A 19,307-nucleotide genomic window follows, 5' to 3' on the forward strand; every position below is an offset into this window, starting at 1 on the left:
AAAACTAAAAATAAGTTAGGTAATAAGAAGTCTTTTCACGTTCAATCACTCCAAATATAGCTGTTTCTCTCGATCCCATACTATGCAAGTTCTCTCTTGCCCTGGAAGCTAAGTCACGATAAAAAGAATGATCTCAGACTATCTCAACTACACATGAGACAAAAATCTTCATCAGAGCAAGCATATCACCCTGAGGAATTATTCACAGTGACTATATGACAAATAAAGAATTTGGAAATCTAAATTGTGAATGTTGCCCATGAATTCATCCCCTGAAGTCATATTTAGTAAGAATCTACTATGTCCCATGTGCTTCCCAGGCACAAGGGCTTTAAGACTGATGAAGACTGTCAAGCTCTCTATTTTCATGAGAAGGAAACAATAATCAAGAAACAAATGAGTACAATAACTGCAGTTGGTGTTAGTGCTTTGAAAAATAGTCTGATGGGGTGATAAGATGAAGAAAAATTGGAAGGGGAGGGTAGGATGTTAGATCAGATGGTCCTGGAAGGTATCTTTGCAAAAGTGACACTTGAGCTGAGAATGTGAAACTTCCAGCATATGGAAACCTGGGACAGAGCACTTTCACCCGAAGGAGCAGCAAGGGCAGATCAGGGAGTAAATGAGCCTGAAGCACATCATAGTGAATAAGACAGCTGGTCCAAGAGGAGGTTGGAGGCCAGCATGGACAGGTCCTTGGAAGCAGTGGTAAAAAGATGGGATCTCTTTTCTAAGGGTAATGGGAATTCACTAGAGGATTTAAGGGAATAAAGTTATCTGATTTCAGCAAATTATTCATGAAATGAATCCTAGAACCTCCAAATACTGGGAAAGATGCTCTTGAGGAATCATCTGGCATATTATTTGCCTGATGACGGAAATGTATCTGAATAACTAGCACAAGCATGGTGGGGCAGTCACAGGTGCCACTCTGATTCAGAGCCTTGCTATCTACTTACGGAACCCACAGATTTGCAATGTGGTCCTTGTACAAAAGATCTCAGGCAACCATGAAGAGTGAGTCCAGGGGGAGCCCTCCTGGACTCAGTCTGGCATTTATCACAGCTACGGTTGCAGAGGCAAGTTTGTGAAGCTGAGTTGACACACAGCAGGAACATGCAGGCATTGTTTTCTGGGGTTTCTTCTTCCATATTGTCTCCCAGGAAACAGACTCAGTGACACAATCCTTTTCTCCATTTCTAATTTCCGCCATCAATGGCCAGTGATTATCTAAATGGGATTTCTCAAGTATGTCTTCAGTGTATTGAGGCTGAAGTAGTAGGCGTAAAGCATGTTTTTAAGCAAGAACTACCTTCCATATAATGATCAATTCTTTCACTTATCCAGCCTGTCATCTGTTACCCGTAAGCAGTTCCACATGCATTGGTTTATATTTGAGATACGAGACTGTTCAGCCGTGGCATCCATTTGGTAACATCAGGCACATGTTTTAAACATGTTTAACATTATTGCCCTATTACATCTTGCCACAGAGCACTCCTTCCTAAGAATACAATGCTTTTTGTGAATACCACCTCATTAATCCTGGGAGAGGCAGTGACTATCATTCTCTCTGCATTCTACCAATAAGGAAACAACCACTGAGAGATTCAGAGTGAGCCAAGATGATGAGCAGCTACTTAATGGCAGAATGGTGAATGAAGTCCTGGTTCTACTTGAGCTGATGCCATTACATTCTGCCCCACCTACCCTGGACCAATACGTGAAGCACTAGCAAATAAACTACCTAACATCCATCCATAAACTTCACGTGCTGGAGTCTTTACAATCCTAAACAATCTGTTTGAGTCCCTACCATTCTGGAAGCTACTTTCTTTATTAGGCAGGTTTCATTCCTTTCAGGTTGGTGCTCTAGTTTCCAACCACATTTACAAATAATAGGCACAGTCATTCAGGCTCTGAATTCAAGATCATAGGCTCCCTTCAGCATTTTTGCGGCTGTGTTGGACACTCACAGGGTTCTGGATGGACCACGCACTTCAACTTAGCATAAGTCTCTGTTTTTAAACTAATCAAAACAACCCTGTAAAACTTTGAAGCAGCTCATGACTTGGATTGTTTTAATTAATGCTGGGTTTTCAGTAAACTCTGTTTGTTAGAAATTTGAAATTCTAGAATTTTGCTATCTTATGTCTTAAAATGAAGTTAAGAGATTCTTTCCAGTCTTGAATATCCTAAAAGTTACTGTTGATGTCTATGGTGCCAAGCTTTGAGTATGAATTTTTTCAGGCTTTGATAAAACTCATGGTGACAGCTACCCTTTGTGGCTTGTGGAAAAGCAAAGAAAATACACAAAGACGACCTCAGATCTAAAATTATTTGGTGGGTAACTGTGAATTTGATAACTGTGAGAAGCAAGTCACTTCCATGCATACGCCAATTAACTGTAGTTGCTTTTTTCTGTCATTTTGTACCATCACCACATTTCTACAATTACTATTGACTTCTTTTTTCAGTGAGAAAAAATGAACAATTAGAAATTCCTATGTTGGACAAAAGTAATTGGAGAACAATGAGTCAGTCAAAGCCGTCTCCCTCTTGTTCTTCTCTTATCCTCAAGTAATTAATATCTATGGCATTTTTCAGTGTACCCAACCATCTGGGCCCATGAACTGACAAAAATATTCAGTAGTCTCTTATCATAGAAGTCCTATTCACCTTGTTCCAAAGCCACAAGCACATTCTCATTTGAGTTTTCCATTTTCTTAGATTTCATCGAGTTGCAAAAGACCCACTTGATGCTAGTGCCTGAATTCCAGTACTTTACTACTGTACACAGATGCTCACTCAAAGTCTTTTCATGCGCATTATGCTTTGAATATACACTTAGCAGCTAATTGCCTTCAGGGAAAGGATTCAGGTGAGGATGCATGGGGCCTCTCTCTCTCTCAACATTTTCCTCTTCCCATTCTCCTTTCTACACAATATTGAGGAATGTTCAGAGGCTTGTGTTAAAGGTAGCCATGCTCATGTCTGGATTTTTCCTAGACTGGAGTTTTCTAAAAAGATTATCCCACCAAATTACTAATATTTAAAATTCATAAAAGTGGAACAAAATGTTACATCCACAATGTAAATGTGAGTTCTTAGGAAAAGATAACCCATAACTGAAAGTCAAATGAAAATGTAAATATAATATCTGACAGGAGAGATAATGGGATTTAGGATCAGGAAACTAGGTTCAAGCCTCAATTCTGCCAACTTTCTATCTGTGTGAATCTGCACAGATGATGTATCCTGAATCTTAGGTTGTTTGCAAAAAATGCAAAATAGTTACCTTTATAGAGATTTTACAATTTAGGAGAGAAGGAAATTCATCCATAAAACTAATCTAATCAACATTGCCAAATACAATAATCAATTTTTAGTTTTCATCTACTTCATCCACTAATGGTATTTGATATTAAGGGCCCCTCTGGCATCCTTAATATATTTTTTCACTTGCCTCCTGGAAACCACACCCTCCTTGGTTACCATCATCCTACTTCAGTTGGTTGATCCTTCTCTGTCCTCTTTGCTGCTTCCTCCTTAGCTTTCTGGCATCTTAACGTTTGAGTGCTCCAGGGCTCAAGAGGAGGAGATGCTCAGCACAAGTATGTTTTAAGAGGCTGAAGCCAAGCTCCTCAAACATTCAGAACCAGCAAGAGATCAAAGTCAACTCTGGGGCAGGAAGAAGAGCTGGTTGGCCTGTGTGAGGATGAAGCTCTGCTCATTGATAGATGCATGCCGAGCTTTAGTGGTGAAAAGAGTGGGATGTGACCATACGGTCTAAATTATCCAGAATAATTTTTACTTTAAATAGTCTGACCTGCATGAACAAATATGTATTGCAGGCTTGACCTTCATTCAATGAGGAGACCTTAGACACATGTCAGTGCCCCAGCTTGCAACTAACAAATGAAACATCTCAAAACTTCTCTCTTACCAAAAGGATTTATGTCAGATTTACAGACTAAGAATTCAGGGGCTGAGTTTAGAATTGAAGTGGTGGCCTGGGTAAGAGGGTGATGGCAATTCAACCCAAGGCCTCCAAAATGTAGATAGTCCTTGAGGTGAAGCAAGAAATCTTGGATACACACGGAATGTGTGTTGGGTAGTAGCCAATTTACATACTAGATTTCTAATCAAGATGTATTAATTCTTCAGAAATGCTGTTCTTTTACTCTGTCTTCCAGGGACAACTCAGCTCTACAGGTTTTAAAATATTCCTTGGGAGCATTATCTCTGTATTAAATTCCAGATAACTCAGCCATTAAAAAAATAAAATGAAATCCTGTTATTTGCAGCAACATAGATAGAACTTGAAGGTATTACGTTAAGGGACATAAGTCAGAAGGAGAAAGACAACTACTGCATGATTTCACTCATATGTGGAATCTAAGAAAAATGAAAAATAAAACAAAAACAAACTCAGACACTAAGAACAGGTTAGTGGTTGACAGAAGGGAATAGAACTGTGCAGTGATGGATGGTAACTAGACTTGTAGTGGTGATCACTTTGTAGTGTATATATGCGTTGAATTATAATGCTATATATCTGAAAATTATAGAATAAAAATACAATCAAAAAATCAAAAACAAAAATAAAATCCAGATAGAGTGCAAGAGAGTAACAGGTCCAACAACAATAAATAAACTAATATTCTACCTACTTTATGCCTAACTTTTGTAATTAAAATGGCTCTCTCCAATGATCTCCATTGTAACAAGAACATACCAGTATGATCCAGTATTATAATGAATCAGTCGACATTCAGAAAATAGTTAAGTCAATTGCCCAAGGTTGTTCAACCAGTGGTGAAAACAAGATGCCAACAGACAACCTGACTCATTACCCACAGGCCCACTTACACCAGGAGCCTGGGTCCTCATCGTCTAAGGCAGAGCTGTCACATGACTTGAGCTAGTCTTCCACTGCCCTGATGAGTATTCTGCATTAATATACATGAAAACAACAAATGGACAGATATATCATTATACTAAAGGTTTGTCCATCTCCATGCAGTAATTGGCCCTTTTAGTATTTCAGTGCCATAAGTCACCCATTACATGCCTATTACTAAGTCAGTCCCACCAAAGACCATTAATGTCAGAAAGACCTGGTATTTCATCACTAAACCACCTCCAAGAATGTTTAACACCTTGTCTGGGGCTGCATTTAATGACTACAATTATAGGGCAAGGATGACATGCAAACTGTCCTTAAATCTTATTCTAACATAACCAAACAAAACATCAACTTGATTAAGGGCTCCAGGACATTGGGTAAAAGCTACTGCCATGTGTTTTTAGGCTTCAAAGACTAATAGTTAAAGTGCTCACCATCACAAGAGGACAAAAATACATACCAGCTGCTCAGCTTTGCCTAAGCCTGTGAACTCAAGATGAAAAGAATCAAAGTAATCAGGCCTCAATAAACAAAAGCCTGGCTCAACATTAAGAAGCCCCCACTAAGGGGGCAGGACACCTCTAGGCTCTAGGTGCTTTGGGGCTTCTGGTATGGAAACATTTACTAAGAGAGTAGTATTATTTCACCAGCTGTGAGATGCTGTTAACCTCTGCTGTGTTTGAACTCCACTTGTTTGTTCTTGCCTCTGAATTTGCTTTCCTTTCCACTAAGCATATCTGGTTCCTCCTCTCCATACTCAAAAAAAAAAAAAAAGGACCTAATTGATCCTCCTTTAAAGCCTCTTTGGGCTTCCCTTGTGGCTCAGCGGGTAAAGAATCCATCTGCAATGCAAGAGACCTGGGTTCAATCCCTGGGTTGGAAAGATCCCCTGGAAAAAGGAAAGGCTACCCACTCCAATATTCGGGCCTGGAGAATTTCATGAGCTATATAGTCCATGGGGTTGCAAAGAGTCAGACACGACTGAGCAACTTTCACTTTCAATCAAAGGATGAAGAATATTGCCTTTGGTTCTCTTATATGACTGTCATCTTTCCTTTGCAAGACGTAAGAAGTGTCCAGCACAAAACTAATATCTCTAACTGCTTCTGCTGAGAAGTGAAGAGAGGGATGATCAGCTAAATTCTGCTTAGTCTCTGTGTCCCATTTCCCTATGCCCAAGGAAGCATCTTCCAGTTCTTCTTCTCAACTTTGAGTCCTGCTTCTCAGCATCACAGCTCTAAGTCCACCTCTAGGGAGGTTGGCATTGAAACATCCTCCATCCAGGTGACACTAGACCACGCTCTTCCATGTTGGCACAGACCCCGAAAGAGGCAGTAGGGGACACAGTGGATTCATGCCTATGACACCTCCTAATGAACACACACAGGAAAGAAGAAGTTAAGTTTCTTAGGTTTCTATTTTGTAGCGGACATCTTGTCCCTTCCTATTGCTGCCAGTGCTTCCCTCTTTAAATACTCTTTTCAGGGTTTTTGTTTTTCTTGACCACACCAAAGTTTTCCCAAAGTCAATATTAAATTATTGTGACTGGTGTGAAGGATTCAATGAATCAGATAGTGTTTTAAAACAATAGTCACCAAAGCCAGAAGCAAAAGTGAAACTCACTCAGTCATATTCGACTCTTTGCCACCCCATGGACTATATGAATTCTCCAAGCCAGAATACTGGAGTGGGTAGCTGTTCCCTTCTCTGGGGGATCTTCCCAACCCAGGGATCGAACCCAGGTCTCCCACATTGCAGGCGGATTCTTTACCAACCAAAACCAGAAGTGGGGAGCAATACTTGATCCCCAGATTTAATCGGCTACCAGGTCTCAAAAGATTATATGGACACATTATCTCTCAAGTTCATTCTCTTTCACTCAGGGCAGGAGCATACCTCTGAACAAGAGTGCCCAGTAGAGGGGACATGTAAGGCTAAATTTCAGTCAGTCACTGCCCCAACACAGGAAGTATCAGCCCAGAGAACAGGACATCTTTGTGTCAACCAGCACAAATTTGCTTTAACCATCATGATTGCACCTGCCTTGTTCCCGGCTCTTCCCATTTTCATACTGATCACAGGAATAGCTTCCTAATACCTTTGGGATTGAGCTATATTGAACACACACACACACACACACACACACACATACATACATATTCATAACAGGACAAGGTACATACAAATTTAAAAATATATCATCACCAAAATTCAAATATTCAAATTAACAGCAGTAACTGAATGTGACTGAAATACTACAGGGCTGAAATTGAACCTCTTCTGCTCCAACAAGGCTATGGAACATTTTTGTCATAGGACTGTCCTAGTTTGGTACTAAATACCATGTGTTATGTGATGATCCTAAATCCAACTATTTTTCCTCTATTAAAGGACTTCAGAACTGTGACATCACTTGGCCTTTACTAAATTTACCTTGTTTTAGTCTCATTATGTGGCAACAGTTAAGGCAGCACTGCTAATAACCGAAATAACCTTATGCTCAAATGTCTACTTGGACTTAAATCTCATGGTATCACTCAGACAGTGAAATAATCATCTACTTAATTCATAATATGCATATATTTTTAAAATATAATGAACCAAAATCATATGAGTTAATTTTAAAAATTAGAGTCTAAAGGGGACAGATCATCAAGTCTGAATTTTTATGTCAAGTGAAACCCAGTTAAAATTCAACTCTTCCCTTACAGATTTCAGTATTAGGTGGCTATAGGGGGACTCATTGTAGAAAACTGTTTCTCATACATATGGCTTTAGGCTCTCCTATCAGTACACAATGGAGGGGTTATATTCTCAATGGGGAACAGATAACTGCAAACTTTTTCCATTGACTATACTTACTATCAGAAAATATCAAATGCCCTGTAAAAACAAAATAATCTTATTTTATCACTGAGACAATCTAGTGGAGGGTCAGCAAACAAGTCTGGGGGCCAAATCCAGTCCATGCCAGAGAGCCAAGAATAGTGCTCACATTATTAGGGGATTGTGAAAAGGAAAAAATGATGCACATACAACAGAGACTGTATTGTAGTTCACAAAGCCTAAAACATTTTACTATCTGGCACTGCAGATAAAACATTTTCCAACTCCCGAACTAAACAATACCCTAACAAAGAAGATTGCTAATGAAAAAGACATACAAAGAGTTATTCTTGATTTCCGCCTAAATTCGTTTTTAAGAAACAGTCATTAGAAAGAAGATGAGGGACGAATTTTACCACCCACAGGGTTTTTATTTCTTGAACCTCTGTTAGGAAGCATTCATCAGCAAATGTCCACAGGGAATATTTTGTGCCCAGTCAAGTCTAGTGGGAAGTTTAAGCTGGTCAGGTTGTGATAAGACCAACAACTTCATTTTGTTCACAGCCTCCATCCTGAACTGCTTGCTCCATCCCACTCAAATGTTGTTACCGAGTGTCCGTCCTGCTGAGACCTTGCTTTACCTTCTGTTGACAGAATTACCTTATTGCCTTGCTCAGAGATCTGCTGATCCCCACTTCTCTGGCTCTGATCTCAACTTTCCGTTGTAACCACTCTTTTGATGCTGTGCTTCAGAGTAAACCCAGAATGGTCTCGCCAAGGCCAGCCCAATCTTATGCGACAGTTCTTGTACTGTACCCTGCAGCTGGTAAGTTCCCACACTTGTATGAAGCCAGGCATCCTGTCACCTAGGGACTTGGAAATTGAATACACAACTGGTTGATGCCCGACTAGGAAGCCAGCCAAAGTGGCTCAATCAAGACAAAAATCTACTTTGTGTTTGTGTTTTGCTCCAGTGTGGCTAATTCATTTGATGGGGACTTGGGTTTTTTCTTTTTCAGATTGAATTTGAGAAAGATGATATTAATTTGGGGAATGTATTTGGGAACACTGGAATTCTAAGGCAGTCTGACACAGTGTCTCTTAACTAAGAGCCAGGGACCCCTGTGACAATGTTTCTTAGTATTGAGTCCTGTTGGCTTGAATCAGAATTCTCTTGCTGGCTTTTAAAAATTCAGGATACGAGGACCAGCTCCTTAATATCTAATGAATCAGAATTTTTGAGAATGTTGTCCTAGTGTTACTCCTTTGTGTACTAAATTTTTAGGACCAATGACCTAAGAGACCTATTGTATGGCTACCAGGGGAATTTTTTTTTTTTTTTTTTTTTGGACCCACTGAGATTATTTACAAAAACTCTCTGTGTTGGTTCAAATTGCATTTTTGTAAAATAGTTTTATTACCCATCATGAAATTCTCAAAGCAGTTCGTGGATCAAAATGATAAGAACCATTAGTTTTAAAAGGAAATAAACTCATAGACCCACTTCCTGAACAATTAACAAGTCTTAGAAAGATCATCTCCCTTGCCCATGGACCATGCAACTCTTCACAGGTGCTAGCAGCTCAGAACTCCAACATTTCCATTATACCCAAGGAAGTTGTTTTGCTAGTTTTTCTCAGCAAAAAAAAGCTAAGCTCCTCTGGGACACAGCTGAGGTCTGACCTGCTGCTTTCTATCCTAAAATCATTTGCATTCAGTGAAGGTTGTCCAAGTATGAGGGCCACACAAAGCTCCTTCTGCCAGCATCTGAGACACCAGAGGAAAACACTTCTGAGTGGGGAAAGTGTTTGATTGCTCATCTCTTATCTCTAGTCAGTCAGGCCACTCACTTTGCCTCTTTATTCCAGTTCTTCTTTTGTGAAAGAATTTTTTTTTTTTAATACTATCTTGGGATTCTGTACCCAGTCCCAGTGGATGGGTTTTTTCCACACCTCCAAGCAATTCTCAGATACCACCAGGTGGGTGTCCTACAATTTAACTCACTTGTCTGATACTATCTACCTGAAGATACCATTAGATCCCACAGCTTAGAGCTCAATCCTACAAGAACACCCACTTCATCACACTTCAGATGCCCATCCCAACTCCTGATCATAACCTGTGCTTCTGAGCCACCAGCTATAGACGTGAAAACCTCTATAGAACCTCCTAGGGTTTGATGAATTTTCACCAAATCTGGAGAAACAATTCACTTACTAGATTGTTGGTTTATTATAAAAGGATATAACTCCAGAACAGCCAGGCAGAAGAGATGCATAGGGCAAGGTATGTGGGAAGGGGCTTGGAGCATCCTTGCCCTCTGTACGTTGCCACCTCCCCAGTACCTCCAGGTGTTCACCAGCTTGGAAGTTCTCTGAACTCTATCTTACAGGGTTTTAATGGAGGCTTCATCACATAACTTCCCTGGTGGCTCAGACGGTAAAGAGTCTGCCAGCAGTGCGGGAGTCCAGGGTTCTATCCCTGGGTGGGGAAGATCCCCTGGAGAAGGGAATGGCAACCCACTCCAGCATTCTTGCCTGGAGAATCCCCTGGATGGAGGAGCCTGGTGGGTTACAGGTCCATGGGGTCCCAAAGAGTTGGACACGACTGAGCGACTTCACTTTCACTTTCATCACAGAAGCATGATTAACTAAATCATAAGCTATTGGTTGTGACTGAACTCAATCTCCAGCCTGCCTCTCCTCCCTGAAGGTGGGTGTAGAGGGAATGAAAGTTCCAACCCCTAATTCTCTTTGTTGGTTTCCCTGGCAACTGGAACAGGCCTTAGGAAGTCATCTCATTAACATAACAAAAGACACCTTTATTACTCTCAGTGCTGGGAACTCCAAGGGTTTTAGGAGCTCTGTGCCATAAACTTGAATGAAGACCAAATACACACTTCTTACTATAAATCTCAATATCACATCTGACTCTACTTACCTCTTCCAGTTTAAAAACAAAAAAAACAAAAAACAATGTGAGAGTGAGAAAGCCAGAGATTGCTCAGTTGTTACCCTACCCTTCTGTTTTATGGAGAAAGATATCAAGGCTTAAAGGGATCTGTGAAATTTCTAGCTTGATAAAAACTACAAGGACATGCAATTACAATATCTCATTGTCTCCTCAAGAGCCATATTTTCAGGGAAAGATACGTCAGCTGATTTTTGTAGATTATTTGGCTCTAAGTCCAATGTTCTTTCCACTTCACCAAACTGGTTCATAAATGAATGACAAAAATAAAATTTCTTAGTAAATAGTATGAGAAAAGTAAACAGAATTCCATATTATGACTATTTCACCTCTGACTCAATAAGATTTTTTCTTTGAAACTGGAAACAAAGATTCCTTAACTATATGGCGTAATAAACAGAACAACAACCTAGTAATTAGGAAAATTTCCCAAGAAGTACCCTTTCCTATGGCAAAGGACCCTTTCTTAGGTTGGTTTCCTAAATGGAAATTGATCCAATCTTTTATATATTCCTTTCCAAGCAACTACCTGATCTTCTAAAGCTTGAGTTTTAATAACCAGTTTTCCTATCCACAAATCTTGCCTCAGAGAGCCATTTATGATATTTGCTTAAGGTAATGTCAGACTTCCTCCCTACAGTCTATACTGGGCAGTGTAGAAGGTTGTTGCTGAGTCTATCAATCGGAGAAGAATTGAGGCTGAGGTAGAATATAAAATAATCAAAAACAAATGAAATGGAGTCAAACAAAATCTGACCTCAAACACATTCAACAAAATCATTCACTGAGAAGCTGAGAAGCTTATAGTCTGACAAAAGGGCCATCTCTTCAAAGTCAAACAAGTCTATTTTGAAGTTAAGCAAGACTGAAAAGGGAAGAAAAACCTTGGCAAAACTCAAAATTGCAGCTACTCAAAATAGGCTATTAACTTATTAGTCATGTGAGAAGCATTGAATATATTTACTGCTGTCATATTTTCCCATAAGTGTTTTCCACAAGTGGAGACTGGGGAATGTACACAGAAAAGAATAAAGTAAAATAAGCATAGAGACTATTAATAGTATAAACTCCATGAAGTTCTCAAACGGAATTTGCAGGAGTATACTTTCTAAGCCAGTGTGTTTCGTTGGAGAAAGTGAATAATAAAATCAGGCTGAATATTTAAGTTGTTGAAAAGGACCCACTGTATATACTCTCCACCTTTTCAATGGACAATGTCAAGGCTGTCCTTAGTTATTTTGAGGATGTTTTAAAGAATCTGCCTGCCAATGCAGGAGACACAGGGGATGTGGATTCAGTCCCTGGGTCGAGAAGATCCCCTGGAGCTTCAAATGGCAACCCACTCCAATATTCTTGCCTGGGAAATCCCATGGTCAGAGGAGCTTTGGCGGGCTGCAGTCCATAGAATTGCAAAGAGTCAGAGCGAGCGCACGCACGCGTACGCGCGCACACACGCACACACACCAGAAAGCAGTTCCATTCTCCATCCTCTTCCTTCTCTTCACCTTTCTCCAACCACAATCTTATTAAATATGCTTCAGAAAATGAGAAAATAAGAAAGATATTTGACAGACGAGCATTCTCTCCTATTCTTTCCCTGGCATAAACAAGTTACATACACCATTATGAAAAATCAAAGTTGGTCACGAATTTTAAATTTCTAAGTTGAATACAGGAATCCCTTACTATCCAAATTGAATCTATCCCTAAAAACCTCCTAGTGAATTTTTATAGTAGGAGCCTATGCTTCTTTACTTTAAATATGAATAAAACAGTACCCTGTGTTCCTAACCACTTTCCCCCAGTATTACTAAAATATTTTGTGACATCTACATAACAATTTCAGTTAGTCAATTCAATTGCTCAGTTGTGTCTGACTCTTTGCGACCCCACATAACAACTTACCCACTGTCTAATTATCTAATACTTATTGCACACCTCAGTGGGTACTGTTATATGCCCAACCCAACAATAGTGTATAGTTTCAGATTTTTACTGCATTTTCCTTCTATAATGCAACAAATATGTACCCTAATATAAAGAAATTATTAAGCAACAATTTGAAGATAGACAATGAATACAAATAACAATTGCAAGAGGAATTTAAAGAGCAAGGCAGATTTTACAAATAGTTGTTTACTGACTACAGAATTGCCTGAGTGGTGTCTGATGGCAAGAGGAGGCTGCTTGAAGAGAGGTGAAGGTGACAAAAACCAGCTGGTAAAGACAGAAAGTCAATGTGTGAGGTTCACCCACAACCATATGAAAGGAACAGATAGGCAGCCTTCTCCTGGCACTTGAGATCCCAGGAGTGGTGGCTGTGGACCCTATGTCCAAAACTTCCATTGTGGGACCGTGTGATCCCTTCTAACCTCTTACTAACGCATGGTCTTCTCTAAGGCTATCAGGCTCACTACTTTCTTTACAAGTTTGTCCATCTCCTTAGAATGACATTATATTTCATAATGTGGGGAAGATATAAAGGGACTCAGAAGTATAGTATTCTATGTGCTCATAAGCAGAGAAGAAATGAATATTGGTAAAATCTAGCAACATAGGTTAAAATAAAATAGGAGAATGGATAACATGCATGTGTGCATAATCAAAAGTAGGTGGGTTTATACCTGAAGGAAAAATTAACCCCAGAGACCTCCACCAGCTTTCTAGGATAGTAAAGAAAATAGGTCATTAGGCCAAAAGGAGGACTCAGTCAACTGTAGAGCTATAACCAAAGGCAACCATAATCACAAATACTCTGGATTCACAATAAGATTTATGCTTACCCAAATGATATCATCTTACTGGTCCCTTAAAAACAACCACCAGAATGTAAGCAGCTGTTATGGGCTAAATTGTGTCCTCCCCCTAAAATTCACGTGTTATCCTCATACCCAGTACCTCAGAATGTGACTATATTTGGAGACAGGGTCCTTAAAGGAGTAATGTTAAATGAGGTCATTGGGGTGGACTTCAATTCAATATGACTAGTGTCCTTATAAGAAGAGAAGATTAGGACAGAGACACAGACAGAGTGATGTGACCAAATGAGGATACAATGATAAAGTGACCATCTGCAAACCTGTCAACACTTTGATCTTGGACTTCTAGCCTCCAGAAGTGAGAAAAACTAAAATTTTGCTGTTCAAACCACCTAGCCTATGTTGTTTTGTTAGGGTAGCCCTGGCAAACTTATATAGTAGAGTACTTAGTGTTCCACGCAATTTAAATACAAGAACATCATAGATTCTAAAAAACCAAAAGACTTGCCCAAGTTTACACATTTCAATGTGAAAAACTATATCAGGACACCAGCCTCAACTCCAGGCCTTGAGCTCTTTCCCCTGCACCAGGGCAAGGACACATGGCGGGCCTTGTGGCCCCTCTTTAGATCAAAGGTCTTAAGGAAACAATTTTGTCTGCATTTTCCTGGGGAGGGGGAAATGTTGAGCCCTGTTTTGCATTTCCGTTCTGTCTCCACCTAGAGCAGTTTTACCCCTGGCATCAAGTGGCCTCTCAACTTCTTTTTATAGTACAGTGGTGAAGTTGGAAGAAACCAAAAAATGAGAAGATAGAGGTCACCTGCTGCCTGTACACTCTAGTGTTGTCAATATCAATTTTGGTTAGTGCCTCAGTATTATCAAATGAAGTAAAGTTGGCTTATATTTTTTAGGGATAGGAAAATAAGTGAGTAGGAAATCATATTAGAAAGGCTGTTTTTATGTTTTCTTGTGATGAGTTCCCACAGTTTCTACATCCCATTCAGATGTGAGAAAAGTGAAAGGTGGGACCAGATGCATGCTCTAGTCTTTTTTTACCTTAAAATTGATGACGGCAAGTCAGCAATAGAAATTGCAGCTGGTATCACAAAATTTTCCTTCCTAAAATCCAAAGTTGAAGTTCAAAATTCCAAGTACTGGGAACTTTCCTGGTGGTCCAATGGTTAAGAATCTGCCTTGCAAGGCAAGGGACATGGGTTCCGTTCCTGGTTGGGGAACTAAGATCCCACATACCACAGAGCAACTAAGCCCACTAACCATAACTACTGAGCCTGCACACTCTGGAGTCCAAGGGCCACAACTAGAGTCTATGCACTGATACAAAAGATCCTGAATGCACAGCGAAGACCCTGAGCATCACAACTAAGACCCAACACGATCAAAGAAATAAATATATGTTTTTAAAAATTCCAAGTACTGGTATAGAAACCCTGCCAGAATCTTGTTCTCACTGATGTTTTTGGTCCCATCTCCATCTGTCACACCTCATGTTCTTAGTAAATCTTCAATGCTCCTAGTTTTCTGAAGGTTTTATGCATGTTCTATGTGCTTATGTCCATATTCTTTCCTCTCACTTCATCACCTTATGTGATGGGACCCCATTTATTATTTAAAATTCAGTCTCTTGGTCACCTCTCAGTCATCTTCAAAATCTTTCTCCATCCAGTCTAATCAACCCCCAGCTTGGTTATCCATTATCTAGTTTGTGGCTTCTTCCTTTGTTCTAGGGTTAACTATTTTTATGTCTCAACCCACAAATTCAACTCACATGATACCACCTGATGTAGACTATGATCTTTATGAAAGTGGGGACACAGCTGATTTATTTTTAATATCCTCAACCCCAGCACAACCTATGCCATTTTCCCCCCTAAATGCAATGGATCTAATGTTACTGTTATCTGAGGTTCAATTTCTTCCATAACTGTTTTGGAAAGGAACACCAGTAGGATTCAAAAGTGTGAATATTTACATATTCGTCAACAAAATCATTCATTAACTGTCAATACATCAAAACAATGGAAAACCAAGGTCAATCTGCATGTCTTCAACTCATGCCTCATGGGGTACCGCTGCTCTGAGTGAAGCACCAGCTAACGTTGATCAAGTGGATCAAGTAAGGAAAAGAAGATGCTCTTCTAGCTACTTTGAGTATTGAGAATGATGGTTAAGACTAAACCCTAGTCCAAGGACAATACTCTTAAATGCACTTTATATCAGATCACTGAGAAAGAATAGATGGGAAATCCAAAATATACACAGTTTTGTTTTCTACTTTGACAGACTATACAGTGTAAGCAAATACAGAACCCCTCATTGCTAAGATAACTTCTAATGATCTCTCTCTCCTGTAATCAAGCCAGAGACACTGAAACCCTGAAGCAAGGAATTCAGCTGGGGTCAAAGCTAAGCCAGAGATTGGGTTCTAGTTCAACTTACTAACAAAAAATGCAAATGCTTTCTCTGAAGCATTTTTCACATAGTTTGTGATATGGTTCCTCAGCTTATTTTTGGCTTGTGTGACAGGAACTTAGGGCAGAGTCCTCTGTGGGGCTCAGTCATCGATGGACACTTAGGAACGTGTCTGCGTGACAACCAACTTCCTGACAGATCAGGACTCCAGCAGCAGAAATAGGCTCCCAGTGACTCATCCACCTCCAGCAGGGCTCCTGGGATTTCCCACAGCATAGCAGAGCCCCTGCACTGTGATGTGAGGTTACACTCTGACAGCTTCACAGCTCTGACCCCAGGTCCTTCCCTGTGAAAAGCACTAATCCAGCTGCTGTCTCTCGCAATGGGATCTGGCTCCCTCTGTTCTTTTGTCTAATCTTCTAGAAGATAACAGAAAGCTAGCTGCCTTTGCCCTGTGAGGAAGACATTTAGGTACATGTCAACAGAACAGTTGATTGAAGAGCTGATGGAAGGAGTATTGGGCTATATATAAAAAGGCAACTGGAATGGAAAAGATGCAATCATCTGAGAAATTTGAAAAGCTGATCTACATAAATTACAACACACTACAGCAGCCTGATGTGCAGAGAAACATAATCTTGCCTAAACGGATAAGAGATAAAGGAATATTCACTAGATCCCTTTTCCTCACCACAGACAAAACCTAAACTTGTTTTTATCTCATATAACTCAGTTCAGTTCAGTTGCTCAGTCGTGTCCAACTCTTTGTGACCCCAAGGACTGCAGCATGACAGGCCTCCCTGTCCATCACCAACTTCCGAAGTTTACTCAAACTTATGTCCATTGAGCCAGTGATGCCATCCAACCATCTCATCCTCTGTCATCCCCTTGTCCTCCTGCCCCCAATCCCTCCCAGCATCAGAGTCTTTTTCAGTGACTTAGTTCTTCACATCAGGTGGCCAAAGTATTAGAGTTGTAGCTTCAACATCAGTCCTTCCAATGAATATTCAGGACTAATTTCCCTTAGGATGGACTGGTTGGATCTCCTTGCAGTCCAAGGGACTCTCAAGAGTCTTCTCCAACACCAGTTCAAAAGCATCAATTCTTCGGCACTCAGGTTTATTCACAGTCCAACTCATATCCATACATGACCACTGGAAAAACCATAGCTTTGGCTAGATGGACCTTTGTTGGCAAAGCAATGTCTCTGCTTTTGAATATGCTATCTAGGTTGGTCATAACTTTCCTTCCAAGGAGTAAGTGTCTTTTAATTTCATGGCTGCAGGCACCATCTGCAGTGATCCTGGGGCCCAAAAAAAAAATAAAGTCTGACACTGTTTCCACTGTTTCCCCATCTATTTGCCATGGAGTGATGGGACCAGATGCCATGATCTTTGTTTTCTGAATGTTGAACTTTAAGCCAACTTTTTCACTCTTCTCTTGCACTTTCATTAAGAGGCTCTTTAGTTCTTCTTCACTTTCTGCCATAAGGGTGGTGTCATCTACATATCTAAGGTTATTGATATTTCTCCCAGCAATCTTGATTCCAGCTTGTGTTTCATCCAGCCCAGCATTTCTCTGGGTGTACTCTGGCATTTCATGATGTACTCTGCATATAAGTTAAGTAAGCAGGGTGACAATATACAGCCTTGATGTACTCTTTTCCCTATTTGGAACCAGTCTGTTGTCACATGTCCAGTTCTAACTGTTGCTTCCTGACCTGCATATAGGTTTCTCAAGAGGCAGATCAGGTGGTCTGGTATTCCCATCTCTTTCAGAATTTTCCACAGTTTGTTGTGATCCACACAGTCAAAGGCTTTGGCATAGTCAATAAAGCACAAATATATTTTTTTCTGGAACTCTCTTGCTTTTTTGATGATTCAATGGATGTTGGCAATTTGATCTCTGGTTCCTCTGCCTTTTCTAAATCCAGCTTGAACATCCAGAAATTCACGGTTCATGTACTCTTGGAGTCTGGTTTGGAGAATTTTGAGCTTTACTTTACTAGCATGTGAGACGAGTGCAACTGTGCAGTAGCTTGAGCATTCTTTGGCATTGCCTTTCTTTGGGATTGGAATGAAAACTGACCTTTTCCAGTCCTTTGGCCACTGCTGAGTTTCCAAATTTGCCGGCATATTGAGTGCAGCACTTCACAGCATCATCTTTTAGGATTTGAAATAGCTCCACTGGAATTCCATCACCTCCACTAGCTTTGTTTTTAATGGGCTTTGTTCAAGTGGACTTCCTAAGGCCCACTTGACTTCACTTTCCAGGACGTCTGGCTCTAGATGAGTATTCATACCATCATGATTATCTGGGTTATGAAGATCTTCTTTGTACAGTTCTGTATATTCTTGCCACCTCTTCTTAATATTTTCTGCTTTTGTTAGGTCCATACCATTTCCTTTATTGAGCCCATCTTTGCATGAAATGTCCCCTTGGTATCTCTTAATTTTCTTGAAGAGATCTCTAGTCTTTCCCATTCTATTGTTGTCCTCTATTTCTTTGCATTGATCACTGAGGAAGGCTTTCTTATGTCTCCTTGCTATTCTTTGGAACTCTGTATTCAAATGGGTATATCTTTCCTTTTCTTCTTTGCTTTTTGCTTCTCTTCTTTTCACAGCTATTTGTAAGGCATCTTCAGACAGCCATTTTGCTTTTTTGCATTTCTTTCTCTCCAGGATGGTCTTGATCCCTGTCTCCTGTACAATGTTACAAACCTCAATCCATAGTTCTTCAGGCACTCTGTCTATCAGATCTAATCCCTTGAATCTATTTTTCATATAACTCAAGAGTACACACAGTGGCCACTCTGTACTGCCTGGATTGGTATTAATAACAGAGGATGTACCTTTGCTCCTTTGAGCAGCCTGGTTTTACTCATAGTGATATACATTTGCAACCTGAGTAGAGTAAATAACTGACTATCTCAGAGAGAAAAAGAGAACGCTTTGGATGCTTATGATGGTACGTCCTGCTTTTTTGCACTGAGTTTGATCAGCTCCTTTACAACCATGAGATGACTAGGTACTGTGCAATGTTTTCTATTCCAATCCAATGGGCTTCCTTCTGCTCTTTGCTCTTAGTAGGGAGTTTCTGCATCCTGATCTCTACCTACAAACAGTACTTCTCCACCCAGATTATAGGGTGTCACACTAGAACTTATCTGGTGTAATAGGAATATGTGACATGTGCCATAGTTATCATGTTGGGAACATGCTGTTAAACTCAAGAGAGACTGTGTGTGTGTGTGTGTCCAAATGACTATTTTCAATGAATAGCAGGTCTGTGGTTACAAGCAATATCCTCAGACTAGGAAAAGGCTCTGCAGGCAGACTAACTGTGGTCTTAGACAACTTATCTAATTTTAAGAAGATTTTGCCTCCTTATCCATGAAATCATAATAACACCAA

The 19,307-nt window shown here is 40.1% G+C and overlaps 1 protein-coding gene across 43 annotated transcripts in view; it reads right to left on the reverse strand.

The window, feature by feature from the left end:
- LOC129621202 (uncharacterized) overlaps positions 1–19,307 on the reverse strand; it is a 488,210-nt gene that overhangs the window by 189,649 nt on the left and 279,254 nt on the right. The gene's annotated exons all lie outside the window — the stretch shown is intronic.

Source organism: Bubalus kerabau, chromosome 10 (assembly GCF_029407905.1).
Source record: "Bubalus kerabau isolate K-KA32 ecotype Philippines breed swamp buffalo chromosome 10, PCC_UOA_SB_1v2, whole genome shotgun sequence".
Lineage (NCBI taxonomy): Eukaryota > Metazoa > Chordata > Mammalia > Artiodactyla > Bovidae > Bubalus > Bubalus kerabau.